Genomic DNA, 22,182 nt, shown 5'->3' with positions numbered 1-22,182 from the left:
CCACCTCCTCCACGCGTCCACCTCCTCCACGCATCCACCTGCACCACACATCCACATGGATCACTCATCCACCTGCACCACGCATCCACCTGCCCCGCGCATCCACCTGCTCCACGCGTCCACCTCCTCCACGCATCCACCTGCACCACGCATCCACATGGATCACTCATCCACCTGCTCCACGCGTCCACCTGCTCCACGCGTCCACCTCCTCCACGCGACCACCTGCTCCATGTGTCCACCTGCTCCACGTGTCTACCTGCACCACGCATCCACCTGCTCCACACATCCACATGGACCACACATCCACCTGCACCACGCATCCACATGGACCACGCGTCCACCTGCTCCACGCGTCCACCTCCTCCACGCGTCCACCTGCTCCACGCATCCACCTGCTCCACGCGTCCACCTGCTCCACGCGTCCACCTGCTCCACACATCCACATGGACCACACATCCACCTGCACCATGCATCTACCTGCTCCACGCATCCACCTGCTCCACGCATCCACCTGCTCCACGCGTCCACCTGCTCCACGCGTCCACATGGACCACACATCCACCTGCTCCATGCATCTACCTGCTCCACACATCCACCTGCTCCACGCATCCACCTCCTCCACGCGTCCACCTGCTCCATGTGTCTACCTGCACCATGCATCCACCTGCACCACGCATCCAGATGGACCACACATCCACCTGCACCACGCATCCACCTGCTCCACGCATCCACCTGCTCCACGCATCCACCTGCCCCACGCATCCACCTGCCCCACGCATCCACCTGCACCACGCATCCACATGGACCACACATCCACCTGCTCCATGTGTCCACCTGCTCCATGCGTCCACCTGCACCACACATCCACCTGCTCTATGCATCTACATGGACCATGTATTCATATGGACCATGCATGCATCCACGTGCTTGCCAGCCAAGGCATCCCACAGGACTAATTCCATGGCATCCAATCCTTTCTTCAATCATTCACTGCACTTGTAGCTACTGTCAGGAAACTCTGTGCATAGGGGTAGACTGGTACATCCAGGAGCCCCTAAGACCTTCCCTATCCAACCTCCTCTCAGGCTCTGTTCCATTCCAAGAGGGTCCTGAGACAGACACACATCCCTGGAAGCCATAGGTCAGATTCTGTCCCTTGGGTTCAAGTATTCACTCCCAACTCCAGTCAGATGCGAGACAATGCCTCTTGCTGGAGGAGTAAGGATCTCTTCCTCCTAAGCTCTAATCCCAAGTAGGGGTCCAGCAAAACCCCTTCCTGAGGAGAGGTCGGATGTGGAGATGAGCAACCCTTCCATTGTGCACTGTGAAACACAGACCACACCTTTCCCACTGTTGTATAATGGGCCCTCCCTGCCATGTTAGGAACAAAACATTAGCAGTCCCTTGGAATCTCATGTTCTTCATTGTTGTAAGGGCATCTGTGACTTAACCTGAGAAACAGGAGGACAGTGGAAGGGAGAGGGGATGGGGGTAAAGCACTGGTTCTCAGTCTCTACTGTCATCCACACAGACCCCGAGCTTCACACTAAGCCATTTGGACCCTGGGTGTTCGTCTGGGTAGATCCTGGCAGAATTTCTGGAGGTGACACCTGTCATGCCTTCACACTACCCCTTCCAGAGATCAGTGAGGCGCTTGTAAATGGCCAGCATGGGAGGCAGGCAGGGATGTGCCAGGACCAGGACTCACCCTCATGCACTCATTAGAGGGACCTCGGGAGGTTCTGTGGAGATAGATGGCAGCAGACTCGGGGCTGCAGTTCTGAGGGTGCCTTAGCTATGCTGCATGCTGGGCTAGGCCCTGCCAAAATGAGCCAGGGCCTTGGGGGGCAGACAGGGACAGAAGAACAGTTCCAAAGGCAAAAATAAATGGGATACTTATTTCTGGCACCTTTTATAGATCCAAAGTCACTTTGTTAGTTTAAGAATTCAAAATGTATAATGCATGGCTGGATTTGTTCATGAAATCATCATGTTTCGATATATTTAGAGAAAGAAGGCCCGATGGAGACGGGAACTTGTCTCTATGGGTTTTTCAACATTTTGGCAGGGGAGAGAGGCCATACGAAATGTCAGAGTCAAAGGTCAGGGGTCAAGGGGTGGTGATGAGCAGGAACCTGTTATCTACTTACCCTGTTCTCAGTTCTCAGGCCTGCTATGGAGGGTGAAATGTCGGTGTCTGTGCTCCGGCAGATGTCCATAAGTTTCAAACCCAGTACCCTGGTTCCGCTCTTGCCCAGGCCTGTCCCACTTCTCACCACAGGGGATCCTAGGACCTCTGTCCCCTTGTAGTCAGAGAGCTCATGCTAAGTCTGGGCACCATCACTGCAGACTTAACTCCCACTGTAGGATTCCACAGGACAAAGCTAAGCTCTTGGCTTGGCAGTGAGGCCTTTGGGGTCAGCCTCTATAAAGGTCCTGGTTGGTGGATCACAGTGGTCCAATGTGGACACTTTTACGCATTCACCTAAAGACACTGTCTTAGCTAATGTTCTGTTGCTATGAAGAAACACCATGACCACAGCAACTCTTATAAAGGAAAGCATTTAATTGGGGTTGGCTTACAGTTTCAGAGGTTCAGTCCAGTATCAGCATCATAGGAAGTATGGTGGCACGCAGGCAGACATGTGCTGAAGAAGGAGCTGAGAGGTCTGCATTCGGATCCACAGGCAGCAGGAAGAGAAAGCCACTGGGCCTGGCTTGGGCTCTTGAAACCTCAAAGCTCACTCCCAGTGACTACTTCCTCCTACAAGGCCACACCTCCTAATCTTTCAAATAGTGCCACTCCCTAAGCATTCAAACATAGGATCCTATGGGTGGATGGGGGATTCTTATTCAAACCACCACAGACACTCACTTGGGACTCTTGAGTCTCTTCCTTCCCCATTGTATTCTCCCCAGGGTGTGGCTGTTGTCCTCCCAGGAGAATCATGCACCGTCAACCTACCATCACTGATATTTGAGAGCAAGGTGTGTCTTGCTCTTGGGGTGGAGGAGCATTCATCAGTGCCCAGGCACCACCCCAACAACTATCATCATACTCACCCACTCCATCTCACACTTGATCCTACCACGGGTGCCCCAGGGCTCCTGGATGGCCATGACTATAGATTCATTGGATGCCAAGACTGGATACTAAGGACAAAAGTCTGAGAGCAGGAGTCCGGGATAAGTCTCCCTACATAGCACACATGGAAGGGTTAGGGAGGCTGGGTTTGAGGGGCCAAGGACTTTAAAGACACAGGCCCATGGAAAAGCCCAGGCAAAGGGAAACACATAGACAGGGAGCCAGACATGAGCTCAAACAAACAGATGCTGTGGACACTCAGCAGGATGATGGACTGGGAGGGCAGGCATGGACCCTCAGATAGGATGGCTGGTACCATCTCTTTCCCTGGGTGGCCTCTGGCCCCTCCCAAAAGTGGTGGATCAACCCTCTAAACAGAGGTCAGTACTATCCATAGGCCTGGGAGACTGAAAGGATTGAGCTTCTCAGCCACCTTTCTTGTCCCTGTACTTAGCTAAGTAGCCAAATGGAATCACATCAGCCCCAGCAGGGACTGAACCCTGTAAGAAGTCCCTTAGATACTGTGTTGAGAGTAGACTTCTGGCTCAGTAGACTTCTGAGGTAGAGAGCATATTCAGTCCCTGCAGAAAATGATCTGACAGCTGCATGGTACGGGCTCAAGCCTACTATGGCTGATCATAGGAAAGAGGAGTTTCATGATCATTTAGTGAGGGCTCAAGCAGGACGTGGGCATAATAGGCTGTGGCTGGGACCTGTCACAACCAGATGTCTACAAGAGACCCAAAGGACCTTAAGGGCCCCCCTCCTCCAGTATTCCTAACCACTCCCTAGCTGTGGCCTTCCTGGAGTGGCTCATGGGGCCCTCATCCAGGTTCCCAGGTCATCACAAGTCTCTAGGAGTTCCATCCCTGTAGGCTCACCATATCCCCTGCCAAACCACTCCCTTCCCTGATTCCCTTAGCTCTGTTCCCTCGAAGTCTGTCCTTCTCTAATCAAGCACTAGTCCAGAGTGGGAGAGAGAAGGGTGGCTGGAGGGTTGACCCTCACCTTGTGCTTCCAGATTCCTGGGAGGCAGTTCACCAATCTCAGCAACACATCTTCTCTGCAGTGGAACATCCTGGGGTTAGATCCTCCTCTGTGCGCCCCCCATCTGAGTAGGTATTTGCTGAGTGGCTGAAAAACATTCAGAGGTATACTAGTTATTTTTCTCCTTGCTACAATTAAACCTCTGACAAAAATAACTTGGGAAAGAGGGATATAGTTGGGCTCACAGCTTGAGGGCACAGTCCATCAGGGCAGAGAATATTCGGTGTGGTAGAGGTGTGAGCTGGCTGGTCACACTGTATCCTGACTCAAGAGGTAGGGAGAAGAGGGATACATAATGCTCACTTTGTCCCTTTTTCTCAGTCTGGGATCCCAGACATTGGATGGTGCCCAGCACAGTAGGGTGAGTCCTCCCACTTCAGTTAACCTGTCTAGAACCTCCCTCATATACACACCCAGAGGCTTGTCACCAAGGTGATTCTAGATCCTATAAAGACTTAATTAGCATTCCCAGTTACTGGATGGGTGTAGGCAGTACAGTGCTTCCCTTACAAGGCGCCTTGTCTCTAGCCCAAAGCACTTCCCAGTTTTCAAAGTGGGAGCAGAACTGTACCTCTTTGCTGAGGAAGGGACAAGAGTGACATGTGTGACAGGTAAATGAAGTAGGATACTTCCACGGGCTGTTGCTGCTGCCCTTGTGCTTCGGTGAGTGCTATGAACACATTACCTCCCAGCAGAAGGGGCCTTGAGATGGCCATGGCCATCACTCTGCCCTTGGCATCCCTTGATATCATTACCAGAGCCCTCTGAGGAAGGGTGGGGGACCTTGGATGGGTCTACAATGAGAGTTCGGATGATGGGGTCACAGCCACAGTCCAAAATCTGAAGACAGCCCCTCAGCTGGAGAAGTAGGAAGAACTTTCCCCATGCTTTGGATGGCCTCCAATCCCACCAAGGCCTCCTTTAGCACTGAATGATCATTTTGGATCTCTCCAGCCCCAAGAACCACGAGAAATGAATACATGCTGTGTGAGGTCAGGATGTTGGAGGACACTCCATTTGTCAAGCAGAAACAAGAAAATCAGTTTAGTGGCTCAGCCCTCTCCTCAAGGACTCACTGAGGAAAGGATACACAGCCTGTGTCTTTGGTATCTGTCCCATCTGTAGAGGAGGTACACTGGTCTGGGTTACACCCAAGGATGACCCCCCAGGACCAGCATGTAGCTCCCTGTCACAGTTACTGGTGGTGGTGACATACTACCACAGATATTTTGCACACACAGCAGATGTAGCGGGACATTGAAAATGGTTGGACCAGCCACAGGAACAGCCAAGCCCTATGCAGACTCCAAGAAGCTGGTGGATAGTGAGAGGAGAAGAGAAACTGCCCCTGTTGCCCAGCTCATTAGAGATGCTTCCAGCCTCTCAGCCCTCAAAGGACTCGGCAGGTCAAGGAGTGTCTACAACTCACCTCCAGAGTCTTGGCTGCAGAATAGCTTATCGGTGGGAAAGGAATAAAGGACTGCAGTGAGTTCATGTGGTCAGGACAGCTCATCCCATCTCCCTGTTCTACTCTGAGCCCTGCCTCTGCTCATACTCCAAGCTCTCATTCTGATTGTATGTTAAATTCTTGGCCCTCTTCTTCATCCGATACAACTGTCCTCTCTTCTTCATCCTATACAAAACCTAGGTCACAGTCTTAGCCCCAAACTGAGCCTTCCTTGTCACAGTTTAGTCCCTGACCCTAGTAACACACTAAACCTAGGCTTTAGCCATAGGCTGCACATGGAACCTCTTCCTGTCTGCAGCTAGTTCTTGATCTTGGGAGGAAGAATCCTCCAATGTAAAGCGGCCCAGCCCTACTGAGTGCTTATGGGCTTGGCCCAGTGGGCTCTGTGCATCCACAGTACTCCCTTGTCAAGTCTCATGCATCCTTAGAGCCCTAGCTCTGGTGCTAGAGGCCTTAGCATATCACTGTGGCCTGACAGACAGGGCAGGGCACGTCTGTCCTCTCCCTGTAGGTCCTGTCTCTTGTTGGTACACGTAGAAGCTGTTGTATGCCTGTGTGCGAAGCAGAGCCCTGCAAGAGGCTCACTCTGGCTGTCACGGGAAGAGAAGGTTGCAAAGTCAGCCTGTCTGGTTGTGCAGCCTGTATCTGTTCCTTGGCTGGGTGACACTGGGTATGATCATGGTTAATGTTGACTGTCAACTTGACAGGATCTAGAATCCACGGAGAGACAAATGTCTGAAGATACCTGTGAAGGAATTTCTAGACTGTGTTAATGGAGATGACAAGACCCACCCTAAATGTGAAAGTGTTAGCACAACTCCACAGTCCAGGGTCCCAGACTGTATCTCTCTCTGCCTACTAACTGGGGATACAATATAACCAGTAAACAGACAGCCCCACAGCTGGAACCTCAAACACCTGCTACTAGCCTTCCCCAAAGAGACAGACTATACAGTCAAACCTTGAACCAAAGCAAACCCTTCCCTCCTTCTTCAAGTAGTTCATCACAGCAAATAGACAAGTAAGGGAGAAGGAAAGTTGTTTAACTTCCAAGGTAGGCTTATCCTCACTGCAATGAGATGACCGAAGTACTAATTCATAGTTAGCGAAGATTACTGGAGCGCCACCAACGACAGATCCCAGCCCTTACAGTGAACCCTGGCCTCTGCCCAGATCAATCCATATGCTGCATCATGGCCAGGCTTGATGTTCCCCACATTCCCTTCCAGCCTCTTCCAAATACCTTCCCCAAGCCCACGTGGTGTTCCTACCTCCCTCCTAGGTCATCTTTCTATTCTCAGCCCTTAGGCCCTGGGAATAAGCCCACACTGTGACCCGCATGGTGAAGGACTAGAGCCTCAGCCACACACCCAGGTTCATAAATCTGCCCCCATTCCCCTCAAGCCAATGTAAGCCAGGAGCCTGAAAATCCAATATATTTCATTTACAAGCTGGTCTATTACCCAATTCATAACAGATCTGTCACCCTGAGGGATCAATGCATCCGGAGGACGCCACATACATAACACCTATGTGTAATTGGGTTCCGGCTCCCTGGCATCTCACTGTGCTGTGGGACCCTAGGGAGCAGCTCACAATCCTCAGCCAGGGGTATAGAAGCAGCCAAGAGGTGCAGTGGAAAGGGGTCCTCAGCAGGTTCAAGTGGGTTAGTCACTTGGTCCCTGCCTTTCTGGCTCTGCTTCTAGCCCATGGGTGACCCAACCAGCTCATTACAGTCAACACTGATAGAAAGACACAGAGATAGATGGTTCTCAGACACTTCAGGAATTACTCTGTCATCTGCTCAAAACTCAGAAGGACATCCTTAGCTTCTTTGGCAAGACAAGAGCCTAAAGTCCCTTCCCCAGCAAGACACCGAGCTGTATCTTAAAGGGGATGGAATGGCAGGCTTGGCCCCATTTGGTATGAACTGGTCTACGGATACCAGCCAAACAGGGGAAAGAGAATAGAGGTACACGTCAGGGCAGGAAGCTGCACGTGTGGCCTCAAGTTCGGCAGGCAAGGTGCTGCCTCTGACAGCTGTCATATTTGAGGGACAGAAACTCAAGCAAATGGGTAAGAGCCCACTCCAATATCACTGTGAACAGGGATGCTCATGGCCCCTCCAGGCTCCTGTGGCACAGTGTCCTTACCATCTGACTTTTAGGGTGGTTGTGTGAGGCAGGACCGCAGGCTGGGCACTTTCCCCACCCCCATTCCTCTGTTCTGTTAAGTCTGCTTAGCGCCAAGGCCCCCTGGAGCTCCCTCACCCAGCCCCGTCCCTTCTCACCCTGCTATTGATTCCGATCACAAATGTGACACCCAGTAATGGAGCTGGCACCTCAGCCTCCTGAGGATCTATGTCCCAAAATAGGGGAAAAAAATGATCCTGGCGCAAGAATTTTTCAGGCTGAGATGGAGTTATCGGGGCCACATGTATTTCACACAGGGATATATCTGTTCCTGAGGCTGCTGCATAAATAGGTTTGGGGCCTGGGACGCAGCACAGCCTCCTCTCAGGACCAAGATCAGGATGCTGGGGTCAATCAATCAGCAGCTGCCCCGGGCAAGCGAGACTGCCCCTGTGCCTCAGTGTCCTTATTTGACAAACAGAGTTCTTTGCCCCTTCTAGTCAGGCCTCTGGCCATCAATAGGGACTGCTCAGGTTGTCATCTGTTTTATTATTATAACAATGGTTTAACCTGCAGGGACACATGTTAAAGGCTGGAGAGATGGTTCAACAGGTAAAGACATCTGCCAGACAATCGGATGGCCTGAGTTCGATGTCCAAGGCCCACATAGGAGAAAACCAACTCCAAGCTGTCCTCTGATCATCCCCCTCAATCTGTGGCATGTATATGTACACATACATGGGAAAGAGAAGGGACAGTCCAGCTATGGCCATAGCCCTTCCCTTCCCATACTCTGAGCAGATCAGAATGTCACAGCTGAAGGGGGTCCAACTCACAGGCAGAGAAACTGAGGCCCAGAGGGAAGAGTTTGTTCAGTGGCATCACAGATGTCACTCAGAGCTGACAGAGGCTATAGCTGGGCTTCTGAGTGGGAGTCTCCTGTCTCCCCACTTACCCTGTTCATCCTGAATCTAACAGATTCCACACTGATAATGGGGCCTTCTTGCAGCCTCAGGTGCTTAGAACTGGCCATTCTGGGAGAAGGATAGAGGGAATGGAAGCTGGGGGGTTGTCAAGTGTCTGGCAGCTACCAAGTACAGCATCCCCGAGCTATGGCAATCCGTTATCCTTCTCAGTGCTGATGAGGGCAAGCATGAGGACAATTAGTCTCAGAATTACTGGTGGAGGAGAACGGTAAGAGAAAAATAAATTAAAAAGAAATCCATTGGAGCTGTAACTGTAATACAGTGTATCATAGTCAATTGAATCACAAATACAAGCTGGTCCCTTGTCGATTGATTTCAGCGAGTAAACAATTTAGGTATTTAAATTGGCAATTTGAGGGGGAAGGAGGCGGAGCTGGCTGGAGATCTGGAAGCATTATATTCAAGGTTGGCACAGGGCCCAGCTGCTCCTCAGCGGAAGGAAGCTCCTGCCTCCTGCCCACCAGCGGGGTGCTCCATCTAGAGGTCTGCATAGACCCCAGTTAGAAGCATGACCACCTAACCCAGTTGACTTGTCCCTCCCTCCTTCCATACTTCTACACCAGGCATGGCTTCTCTGCTCCCATGTGAATATCCCAGCACTGGGGCTCCGACGGCAGGGGTCTTGTTTTACTTCCTGAGCCAAGTCTACATGTGTGAGGGGGATCAGAAGGAGGAGGGGAGAGCTCGAGGGGAAGAGTGGAGAAATGGATGAAGGATAGAGAGATAGATGGAGGAGTGCACGGAAGAAGGGGGAGGAAAAGGAAGGAAGATGAATAGATAGAGGGAAATGTATTTGGAGAGATGGTAGAGGAAAGGTGGATAGAGGAAGAGATGAATGGAGAGATAAAGGGAGAGATGGGGAAATGGATGAAGAGAGTAGAGAGAAATATGGAGAGAAAGTAGAGAGATAGAGGGAGAGATGGTGGAAGGATGGATGTAAGGATGGATAGGAGGGTGGAAAAGTAAAGAAGGAGATCAGGTAAGTATGGAAAGATGGAGGGAGAAGGGAAGGACTAGATAGTGAGATGGAAGGCAAGAAAGTGGTAGATCGGTAAATGGATGAATGGGAAGAAGTGATAGATGATAGATAGATAGATAGATAGATAGATAGATAGATAGATAGAGACAGACAGACAGACAGACAGACAGACCGACAGAGGTGGGTTGACGGTAGATGGATGAATGGGAAAAAGAATTGTTAGATGATAGACAGACAGGCAGGCAGGCAGGCAGACAGGCAGACAGACAGACAGACAGACAGAGGTGGGTTGATGGTAGATGGATACATGGAAAGATGAAGACATGTGGCAGGTTACTAAGAAGCCACTTAAAGCCAAGAAGGTAAAGTCATGTGTATGCCTAAAGGTCTTGGGTCTCCCATCACAAGGGTGTTCTCTTAGCTGAGGATAGCTCTGAAGAACAGGTGCTCTCCTGCAGGCCAAGGGGAGCTCGGTTTCCACACCAGACCTCACATCATCTCTATCTCAGCAGCTGGTAGAGACAGTATAGTGGAAGTCACTCAAGTTCCAGTCACAGCTCTGCTGAGCTGTGGCTGAGAGGACCACCCAAGAGAGAGGTAGCTTGCCCTACAGGCAGTGGTCAGGTGAGCAACCCTGACTACCAGAGTGAGAAGCCTAACCACAGGACCTGAGTCCTGGGACCAGCTCCAGTGTCCTGAGGCTGGCAGTCTAAGGACCTCAGAATGAAGGTGGGGCTTGCCATTCATGAAAGGGCTCCCACCACACTGAGAATGCAGGAACAGAACTCTGGGGATCAGACTTCCCCACTTATCTCGTCCTTCCCTCTATCCCACACAGAGCTGCAGCCTATTTCCTCTCCCTGGAACCTGGAGGTTTTATAACTGTTCCAACCAAGAAAGTGTAAGGGGCTAACACCAGGTGATTTCTGAGCCAAGGCCACCTGAAGCAGGCAGGGCTCCCTTCCTGGAATGCATCCCCCAGTTCGCCAGCCACCAGGATGTAAGGAAGCCTGGCCACACAGGGAAACCACCTACAGGGTGACTACCCACAGGTCTCAGCTGGCAGCCTGTCTCAGCCAGGTGTATAACCGAGTGACCCTCAGATGAGCCCAGCCACCCAGCCTTTGGGTCACCTTAACCAATGCCAGGAGGAGAGGAAGTCAGCTGTCCCACAGGGCACTGCTGAAGCCCACAGGGAAATGATTAGGATGATGTTACTGAGATTGTTTGTTACACAGCACACTGAAGTCTGCATCTTCTTCCTCTGCTGTACATTAATGTTCCTGTCGTTTCTCCAAGTTCCTGTCTCTATCCTCAACCTAACTCAGGTTGTGATAGCAGGGGCTGCTGATATTCAACATAATGGAGGGGTGACATGGAGCAGGATCTAGAGGAGGGTAGGGAACCTCGCTCACTCTTTTGGGGAGCGGGTGGGGCTGTGTGAGTCCAGGGCATGTATTTGGTCATTAGCCTGAGTTGTACCATGTTAAATGGGGGCGTATGAATCATCAGTGATGTGAACACATAGGACACACATAGGTAGGCATCAGCGGCCAAGGGGTGTACCATAGGAGGTGGCACTTGAGGGTGAGGCTTGCCCAGCACCTGTGGTCTCAGGATGTCCTTGGGGAGCCAGGCTCAGCAGACTTCCTCCTAGCTTGTGAGTCTCTGAGACTCAATGTGGCTTCTATGAGCTCTTCCAGTGTCCCAGCATTTTTGTCTGGTGCTGGTTTCTGCTACGTATACCAGTGGGTTCTGGCTGAAACTGGGTGCTTGAAAGATTCCCCAGGCCAGGGCTGGAAAATCTGGCCTTAGAGTGACCACAGGTCAGATAGGGGGCATGTCAGAAGGTGGAAGCCAGGAACTGAGCGCTTAGAGTAGGAGAGGCTGGTGCAGTTGGATGGACAGGTTAAAGACAGAGGAGGTTCCCCTGGGCTCTCGGAGAAGATGGCTGGTGTGTAGGTAACAGAATGATTTGGGCAGCGTGCAGAGAGAGGGAAGAGAGTGAGTGAGTCAGACTGAATCCATGAAAGGGCTTCTCTAGGCTCCCTCGTGGCCTTGAGGTAAGAGGAGGGGAGGAACTGGTCTGGGTCACCTCCAGACACTGACAGTAGATCCCAAGATCATATCATCACATAGGACACGGAAGAGAGGAATACACATGGGCCTCACTGTAGGAGGAAACTGGCCCCTTCCAGAGGGTTCCAGAGACTCAAGCTTCCCAGTGGCACTGAGTCAGGGTAGGTGGCTCTTAAGGTGAGAACTAAAGAATGGGTAGAGGAATGGCTTGGGGACAAAGGGGGTTCAGCATGGCCAGGCCTGCCCTGTGCCCTGGTAGCACTAGCCATGGCTCTGCCCAGGCATAGTACCCCAGCATTAAGTCTGCATCAGCAGGATGGGGCCTCTCAGTCAGTGTCTTTAGGGAGAATCCTGACCACATGGAGACCTCTCCAGGGAAGGAAGCCAGGCTTGAAACATCCATCTGCTTCCACGAAGCCCAGACTCCCATCTGACCCTCTTCTACCTCCCTGGGCAGAGAGATTCACTCTGAGCTCCAAGATCATCTGCCTGGCCCTCACCTCACCACTCCTTGGGGACAGGACAGGGCAGGTGCATGCTGTAGGGATCCTTCCAGAACCTAGATGAACCTAAGGTGAACAGAGAGTCTGTGCTTAGCAAAATTGGATAGGAGAGAACCTGGCTTTGTTCCCTTGGGGTCACCTTAGTCCATGGGGATATACAGGTTCTACAGCTGCCACTGACCTGAAGGGACTTTTCTGGTTTGGTCTTTACCTCAGGTAGCTCCACTGAAGGCCCCTGCAAATGAAGCTTTTGCTCCAGAAGCACAGGGGTGTCTCAAGCTGCCAGTCATGAAACTTCTAGACAGTGAGTCCTGTGACAGGATTCTTGCTGTCTGCCCCATAAAGAATGTGAGGCCCAGCCCGGTGACGGAATCTGAGCCATGCGCTCCGCAGGCCCATGTCACAACACTCTCACTGTAGAGCTCACCTCACAGGCAAGGAAACAAGGCTTGGTGAGGAAAAGTGGCAGCCTGGGAGACTAGAGGCTACACCACCCATAGCCAGCCAGAGAGGAGGGCAAGAGAACCTCAGAGAAAAGAGAAGAAAGGGAGGAGGCTGCAGATACCCTAGAGAGGAACTCCCACGAGGAGAGCATCTCATGAACCTGTCGGGTACCATGTCATGCTTTGCCAATCTCCATTCTCCGCTTAGAACTGCCCTCCAATACAGCAACCCTACCTTTCTCCCTACAACACACACACACACACACAAACACACACACACAAACACACACACACACATACACACACCACTCCCCTGACTCCACACTTTCAAAAGAAATGCACAACTCAGTCTCGCCTGTCAGTTCTGGACCCAGGGTGTGCACAATGGGGAAGCCCAGCTCACGCTTGCTCTCAGCCTCCAAGAAGAGTGGGGTTGTGGCCAGACTCCTGCCTGACTTGATGATTCCTTGGGGGAGCCTCTGTGGTCACTGCTCATGTCAACCCAGCACTGGACTGTCCCCACCCCAGATGGATACCTCAGATAAGGTGATCTCCTATGTGCCTTAGACAGCCACATGGCTCTGGGCCTCCTGCTGTTCCAGATAGTGGGGCCTGAAGGTCATCCTGACACTCCTGACACTCCAGGCCCGAGGGGGAGGGGTGCTGGGTTTAGCCTGGCAGGAGCAGCTGTGCTTGTCAGCATTGTCCTGCGCTGTCCTCCTGCTGCCCCTCTCCTGAACTTCTCACCTGGCAAACCTGCTCCTCCAGGTTCCTTAGGAAGTGCTGACAGATCAGGAGCTCAGGTTAGCCAGCCTAAGCAGGGATATGCAGGCTGGGGGACCCCAATCATCCCATCATAAAGAGAGAGCCCAGACCTTTCAAGGTACCAAAACTCTCTGGGGCAGAGGCAGAGACATATCCATCAGCCAGGCCCACAGCCAGCCCCGGTAGGCATGCCTGCCTTCAGAGTGTCATGCTCTTTCTATACCTCCCCGTGGATAGGTTCCAGCCCAGCACCCCCAACTTAGAGGCCTCGGATAGAGACAGCCACAGAAAAGAGAGCTGACAATGGTCACTTTGCCCTGCAGTTCCAGTCTGAGCTGGCCCTGCCCCTCTCTCCAAGGAGCATCACAAGTCTCTCCACAGCTGTTCCTCCCAGCATCAGAGGCTGGCATGTCCTCCAGCCGCCCTCACTGCCCTAGCCAGCTCCTCACACCTGCAAGCAGGAGGTGTAAAATCCAATTTGCTCCTGACACCTCCATGGGACACCCTGGGCCCTGTCACTGCTGCTACAAAACTGGGAAGGTGGCCAACAGCTCGGGTTTGGGGTGTCTTCTGTTTGTCCACCTGGCCCCTATCTCATAGTATCAAGTTTCTTAGGACCTTTGGGATAGAAGCAGCCTAGAAACTCAGCATTACACAGCTTCAAAATTCCAAAGCCCAGAACTAGGCAAAGCAGCCTGGATTGGGGTTTTAGACCCTCTCAGCGGAGGGGAGGGAGGTAAGGGATAAAGGATGAGAAACTTGCTCTTCTTGAGTGTGAGCATCACCTAGACTTGGCTAGAATGTGCTTTGGGGACAGCCTAGGAGAAGAAGTAGTGCACTCTGGGCTGTACCACAGAGCCTCAAACAGTTATAGAATTAAGTCCAACAGACTCTAGTGTCCTTTCCCAGTCCTTTGACCCACTTCTGCAGATCTTCAAGGTGACCTCAGGGTAGTAAGGTCTGAGAACTGAGCCCAACCCCTGTAGAATCCCCTGGTGACACTGGACTTCTCCTGGATCCTCAGGACAGACCCACTCATCAAAGACAGCTGCCCCATGGAGCAGTAGGCCACACACTTAAGACTTTCCTACACCAAGGGGAACCTGTCATGGTATGAGAGCAGAGAAAAGTGGTCCAGGCCAAGCACCACATTGCAGGCAGGCCAGTTTCCTGCTCCACAACACCCATACTGGGAGCAGCACTATTACACACACACACACACACACACACACACACACACACACACAATCACACACACATACACAACACATACATATATATTACATATACACAAGCACATATATAATATATACACATGCATGCATGCACACAGGCACACACACACACACACAGACACAGACACACACCATACTCTAGCACTATTACAATACAAACTCACTCAACCCCTACATTGTTATTCCCATCCAGGTCCCAAAACCCAGTTCCTAGGGAACAGCCCAATCCTCCTGTTTCTCTGCTAGAGGTTACCCCCAAAGTAGAAGAGCAGTCAGGCCTTACTGCTTTCTCCACCAAGAAAGGGCATCGTGATAGCCAGGGTCCACTTCTCAGAAGAAGAAACAGGCCCTGTGAGAAGTGGTCTGTCACATCCCTCGATGCCTTTTTCCAGGTCTTCTGTCTCAGTGAACACCTATGCAGACCGTGGGGTCTCTCCCCTGCCCTGTACCATTATTGCAGTTCCTGTCCTGTCCAGCTGGCTGCTGCCTCCTGAGGTCCTCACCCCATGCCTGCCTTGTCCTGCGATGCCCATCCCCACGGCCCTGTCCACATCCTCCAACTCTGCACTTAACGCTGGAATGCGAGTGGTCCTCTTCTCCTCTCCATGTTTACTTCCTCCCTTGCACTGAATGCCCTACGTCTGACCCAACCATAATGTCCTTTCCAGATCCTCAATACAATCCCAGTGGAGATAAAATACCATTGACTGGCTGTGGGCAGAGATGGCTGGAGATGCCACAATGAGCAACAATTCCTCAAGGCTACAAAGCCTCCCTGGGACTTTGGAGAAGGACAGAGTCCAAAGGAGTTGGTGACTCACCCAGTAGCTGGTTCCTGGAGTCCTAAACACCGCCTGAAGCCAGGGTCTATGGCAATCAGAGAAGCAAACATTCCAAGCAGAGGAAATCCAGGAGAGGCTCAGAAGGGAGAGTTGATGTGTTAGAGCCCCTCAGAGGGCCCTGAGTTCAGGCTGAGGCCAGATGACGGGAGAGGATGATGGACAGGAGCTGGGCGCTGACAGCTGAGCCCGCCCAGGCTACCTACACTGACACTGTAGGTTGGAGAGGCTGGGGCCAGCCCTGAAATGTACAATTCCCTATACTGCCAGCTTGGAGATAGTTGTCCTCTGAAGGGGGAAGGGAGGGGTGCCTCAGGCTAGCAGGGGATCATTCCAGGGCCTAGGGAAGTCAGGGTCACAGATGCTCACTGTGAGGATAACAAAGGATCAAGGGGGCCACCCATCCCCCACCTTTACAACTGTCTCTGTCTAGGAACCATCTTGTGAGGGAGAACGAGGAAGGACTCTGACAGTGGAAGGCCCACATCCTTCATGCTGAGTGCCTACCAGCTCCATTCTGAGGTGCAGGTCACCTAAGCCCTTCCTTAGGTCCAACCCAGGGTCTGGACTTCTTCAGTACATCAAGCTTGTCAGTCCTCCCACCTAAGCAGCCTCCATGGGATGCTGTCCCCCTCCATGGACCACTCTCCAAATGTCCCTCCAAAATCAGTCTCCCATCATCTGACCTGAGCCTTGACCCAGGGGCCCTCCATGGGGCTCTGTCACTTCAACCCTCTCTTCTGAGCCTCTGCTGGATTTTCTCTGCTTGGAATGTTTGCTTCTCTGATCCCCACAGACTCTAGAATGTTCTCTAATACTCCTTGCTCCTTAATGAGGCACTCAGGGCCCTGTTCAGGACCAGCCAGCCTCCCTCCCATCCCTGCTTCGCTTTGAACAGATGTGTATTCCCAAAATTCCAAGATGAACCCTAAGCCCCAAGGAGAGGGTATCTGTGGCAGAATCTGGGAGGCTGATGGGTCAGGAGGTAAATCATCTCCAGAGAGCGCCCCATCTCTTCCTGCTGTGTGGAAACGAGGGGAAGACGTCCTCCGCAGAACCTACTCACTTCAGCCTCCGGAGCAATGCTCAGCAAGTATCTGGGTTTCTAAGCTCCTAAGTCTGTGGCACTTGTTTGTCACAACCAGAGCTGATGGGGACTCACCTGGGTGCTGAGCTAGGTCCTGACTCACTTACTAGGGATCACGGTAGGTGTCAACTTCACCAGGCGGGACAGTTACATTGTTAAGGAGTGGAGATTATGTGGTCATCGTGTGTATTCCTGGGTTCTGGCCAGGCCCAGCACAGAATAGCACTGAATGACCACTACAGACAGGACAGTGTAACTGAGGGGTGGCTAGATGAGCAACCTGTTAGGAGGAGGTGTCAGGATTTCAGCTGCACTCTGAGACCTGATCCATGGGGTAGGATGCCCGAGGATCCTGATGGCCAGTGAGGCCCATGAACATGTGTTGTGGTGACAACAGACAGGAATCACACATGGTCAGGTCATAAGGTGCCCTGGTGACAGTCCTGAAGAGCCATGAGCCTATGATATGGGTCTAGTTTGGGCCATTCCTGACCCTCCCTCCCAAGGTCAGGGATCTATACTGCCCCTCCCCCCATTCCCCATCACTCCCTTCTCTCTCAGCACTGCACCTATGCCTTTGCAACCCTTCTATGTTTCTCTTGGTCTTTCTACTACCTTCTTTTCTGCTCCTATATCCAACTGAGCCTACCTGGTACTTAGTTATGGACCAGTTACCTGTTTCTCCAGGGTCCAGACTCAAGGGGTCTCCAAGCAATACCAGGGAGCAGTCCGGGTGTCTTGGTCAATGTTCTATTACTGTGAAGATATACCATGATCATAGTAATGCTTATAAAGGAAACCATTCAACTGGGGCTTGCTTACAGTTTCAGAGGTTTAGTCCATTATCAGCATGGTGGCCCACAGGCAGAGATGGTGCTGGAGAAGGAGCTGAAGGCTCTACATCTGGATCTGAGGAACAGGAAGAGAGAGACAATGGGCCTGGCTTGAGATTTTGAAACCTCAAAGCCTACCCCTACTCCGGCACACTTCCTCCAACAAGGCCACACTTTCTAATCCTTTCAAATAGTGCCACTCCCTAAGCATTTAAATCCATGAGCCTGTTGGGGAGCATTCCTATTTAAACCACCACACCAGGGAAGCCCAGTCTGAGAGCTAGCTCCTCATCTGTTCCCAAGCCTCTTACCCTGGGCAGACTAGTTCCTCCTGAGTCTCAATATCTTCCATGGTACGTGACCAGTGCTCAGCCCACACTTCCAAGCTAGATTTGTAATCCCAAAAAATTCCATATGATTCAGCAGCCCTTTCCTGGGGGTTTTGCCAGGTCCTGGCTGGGGACATGGAGCTAAATTCCCCCCGGGTCTTATGCAGAGCACCCAGCCTCTGTCTGCCATGGCAAATGGCTTGAGAGGAGAAAGAAGGCTCTCCCAAATCCTTCAGACTCAGCCATGCCACTTTCCTACTCCTAGTCTTGGCTGCTTCCAGTTTCTACAGCCCCTGGGCTGTCCCCTGGTTAGACCTCCTTACCACCTTGGAGCAAGAGCAACCTCCAGCCACAACACCACATCCCCCAGCCACAGGAGCTGTGTGTCTTGCTTGTTCCTCTGAAAGTTGAACCTCAGCCATATGGCATTTAAAGGGCTGCTGACAGGACCTTGGACAAGAACAGATGGACCTATTCTTGCGGGGTACACCGAGGAAGGGTCAGGGCATGGCCAGGGTACACAGAAAGGTGAGGCTCGGATATCTATCTATCTGGGCTACACAGGACCTCAGGCCCAGGAGACAAGTTCTCAGAGAGATGTGTGTGTGTGTGTGTGTGTGTGTGTGTGTGTGTGTAGGGGGGGTGTACATACAATCCTGTCTGTCCTCCCTATCCCTCCTAGGACTGTGCTCACTTCATTCTTGCCCTCCAGATTGGCTGGAGAGTGGCTGGAACTAGCACAAGTGAAAAGAAGAAGAAGCAGGTAATAGAGACATGGCACCCCATGCCTAGCTGATCGGGGCCCAGGCACTCTTCCCTTCCACATCAGAATGCCTCTTCTCAGCTTTTGCACCATGCACCAGCTGGATCTTGGAGTGGCCAAAGATGTTATCCCTGTGTTGGGGAAATGAAGTCTGAACAGAATCATGGCTGAGAGTCACCCTGGGAACAGCACTGGCACTATCCACGGTGCTGAGACTTGGCTGCCAGAGGTAAGGGTACCCAATGGGACCTGTGGGTATCAAGGCAATAGCAGGTATGATTGCACAGGGGCATTGGGAGTGAGCAAGGCACCAATGTCCCAGCCACACACACCAGCTATAACCACCCAGTGATGCATGGTGGGGACCCTGGAATCATGGAGGCTCCCATACGGGCTGACTTCTGCATCTAAGATAGTGTCTGTGCCAGTCAGTGTTTTATATGGCTGAGGAATGCATGATGCATGAATGAAGGAATGAATGAATGAATGGCAATGGGAGAGGGACATATATCCCCAAGTGTCCTTTTGTTTCTTGAGTAACTAGGCTCAGCAAGGTTCCAGGATCTTACCTGGGTTTCCTAGCAAGCTGAGGTCAGAGCTCAGAAAACAAGCCACCCTGGCTTGCTCTTCTCCCTCATATGCATAAGGATGAGTCTTGCAGGATCCTCCTGCCCCAGCTACAGCAGGTCCCTGGGGCAATGCCAGCTGTGCCTTCTTTGCTTCTGTGACTCCTTCAGATCTTCAAATCCCAGAGGAGATAGAGGTTGAGGTGGTGGTGGGGGGAATCTCCAAAAATTTGCTGCCAAGAAAGCCTACATCAGGTGAGATCTCAAAATATAAGATAATAGGCTAAACTTTGATAAACAAGGAGCTATTGGTTGACTACAAGACACCCCTGAGTGTTTCCTAGGGCATTTCACACTAGAGAATGTGGGAAAAAAAGCCATGGCAGAGTCCCAGAGGCTTTCCACGCCAGCAGGTCCCACAAGCACGAGAAAGTCTGAGGTTCCAGAGGCTGGAGGTTTTGGTGGTGGCAGGCTCCAAAGACACAAGAAAGTCTTTGGTTCCAAAAGGGTTTATTTTCATGGTGGATGGTAGACGGATCTGGATGTACCCCCCATGAATCTCAGGGCAGACCTGAGTTAAATAGGGAGGGAGAAAGGGGGAGGGTCTGGGGAAGAATGTTTAATTGGCTCTGTCCTCTGGCCTTCATCAGTATGTAAATCTCTCTAGGGCCTGAGGCCTGTAGTCATGCCCTCTGTCTGTGGGAGGGGCTGCAATGGTCTACGTGACTGAACAATGCAGGTCTATGGAGACTAGACTGTGTGTCAGGACCCTGGGTTCTGGGGGCGTGGCCAAATACCTGCCGTTTCTCCCTTGGAGTCTCAGGGTTCCAGGCCCATGCCCAGCAAAGAACCAAGATACCACAAGAGGACTCTCGGACTCTCTCTCTCTCTCTCTCTCTCTCTCTCTCTCTCTCTCTCTCTTTCTCTCTCTGAAATTCAAAAGTCCCTGGACATGTTTTGTTGGGCTCAATCCAACAGCAGGGGATTCCACAGGCCAGGCTCTGCCCAGTGTTTCTCAGAATCCACATCTCTCCCCCACCACACCAGCACGACCAGGAATCCACGGGCTGGATCAGAGAGGATAGCTAGCAGCCTTGAGACTGTCAGGTGACAAGCCAGGCTCTTTTGTAGATTCTAGCACAGACTGTGTAGGACACAGCAAAGGCATCAGAGGGAGTCACTGTTCTCTAGGTCTGAAGGGTCCGTCCCTTCCTGCTTTGCCCCCAGACATTCAAGCTATCATTCATTATAAGGTTCCACTATCACTGCAGAGACAGTGCTAACTTCATATACCTTCGGGGCCTCTCCTCTCCAGAAGGACAGCCTGTGCTATACCTCCTCAGCATTTGGAGAACACAAGGGCTTTCCTGAGCCTTCTGACCTCTCATGTGAAGGGTCAGGGCTAATCCACAGCCAAACAACCAGTTCAGGACTGAGTAACCAGGACCAGGCTCATGGTATGAGCAGAGCTAGGGCTCAGTATCAAGGATGAGGGACCCTGTCAGTAGCCAGAATCAGGGATTCCAAGTGTTCAGGTGACACTCAGTGTTTGCTTGTGAGCTCTCCATTTGTAGGGATGAGTCCAGACCATCCATGAGTTACCAGGACTGCCCCATCAGGGTTCATGATCTCCTTGGATCACAGATGCCTCGCAGAACATGGGCCTGGCTTGTCAGAGTCTCTGGGGCCAGTATTCCTCAGGTTAATATAGTACCTCCAGATGTATCATAGCCTTGTCTCACTCATAATGCTACCAGATGGTACTGGGCACCCAGTTACTGAAGCCTCAGTCACCAGAGAGGAGTTCTGGTGGACAGTTACCCATTTTTTTGTCCATAGGGCCCTATGTCAGTTTGGGTGAGACTAGCAGGCTTCCAGGCTCCAGGCTGGTGTTCCTGACTGTCACCCTTCTGATGTATCTGAGTCCTGCTCCTCTGCACTGGTGAGGGAAGACAGGGAGCCTACACGAGAGGAGAGTGAACACATTCTCAGTCTGCTATCAACACCCTCCAAAGAGCTTATTAGAAATTAATATTTAATTCTCTTCTGTGGATTTAGCTTAATTATTCAATTTATTATTGCAATTACTGAGAAGCACCCGGAAGCAAAATTGCTTGCTTTGAACGGAGTAGAGAGCTTGGGGGGGGTAATCTTGCAGAGTACACCCCAATTTTCAGAACATTCATTTTGCAGCCTTCACCTCAGGGATTCCTCCTTGTGTCCCTCTGAAGTCTCTGTTGCTGCAGTTAAAAAAAAAAAAAAAAGGAGCAACATTTTTTTTTCCTCTGTCAGAAAGCACTAATGACGCTCCTGTCTCCTGAGTGTTTCTTCCTTGTATCTGTGGGAGACCCTGAAGAAAAGGCCCTATCTCTCCCTTTCACATCATTCTTAATCTACCCAGAAAAACAAAATGGGGGGAGTGAGGAAGAGGATGGTAGAGGAAGAAGGGGCAGGGGAGACAAGACAGGACCTCTGAGCTGTACACCTGTCCTCATCTCCTTGCCCTCAGGAAGGAGCCAGTCCCATTTTATAGGTTTTAACACCAATGCTCAACAGAGATCAGCCAAGTGTCCCTGTCACCTTGTGGTGAGCCCAGAGCCACTGCGCAGCACAGAGCAGACCTACTCTAAGCCTGGTGCTCGTGCCCTATTCAGATGCTCACACTTTTTTCCTGGAGGAGTGCAGAAGTCATAGAGTAGGCACAGGCAGGTTGGATGGCCTTGGGGGCTGAGACCATAGCAAGAAGAGGAAAAAAGTGTTATCTTCCTTCCCAGCTCCCCAATTGGCTTCAGGGCCACCAAGCAGGCAGACTCCAAGTCCTCCCCGGGGTCACCCAAAAGGCACAGTACCACCAAGACAGACAGGCCCATGGCTGCTACATAGCAAGGTGCTGTCCCAACTGGAGTGTGTACTGACTGAGAATAGGACCTAAGGGTGGGTGTGGCTGCTACCCTGTCTGGGGATTCAGAAAAGAAAGTAAACCAGGGAAGAGGGTGGAGAGTAAGATAGGGATGGCCCAAGTTTGAGGCCTAGGACTTGG

The sequence above is a fragment of the Grammomys surdaster genome, unplaced genomic scaffold, assembly GCF_004785775.1.
Source record: "Grammomys surdaster isolate TR1022 unplaced genomic scaffold, NIH_TR_1.0 224, whole genome shotgun sequence".
Lineage (NCBI taxonomy): Eukaryota > Metazoa > Chordata > Mammalia > Rodentia > Muridae > Grammomys > Grammomys surdaster.
This window is presented reverse-complemented; position numbering follows the sequence as displayed.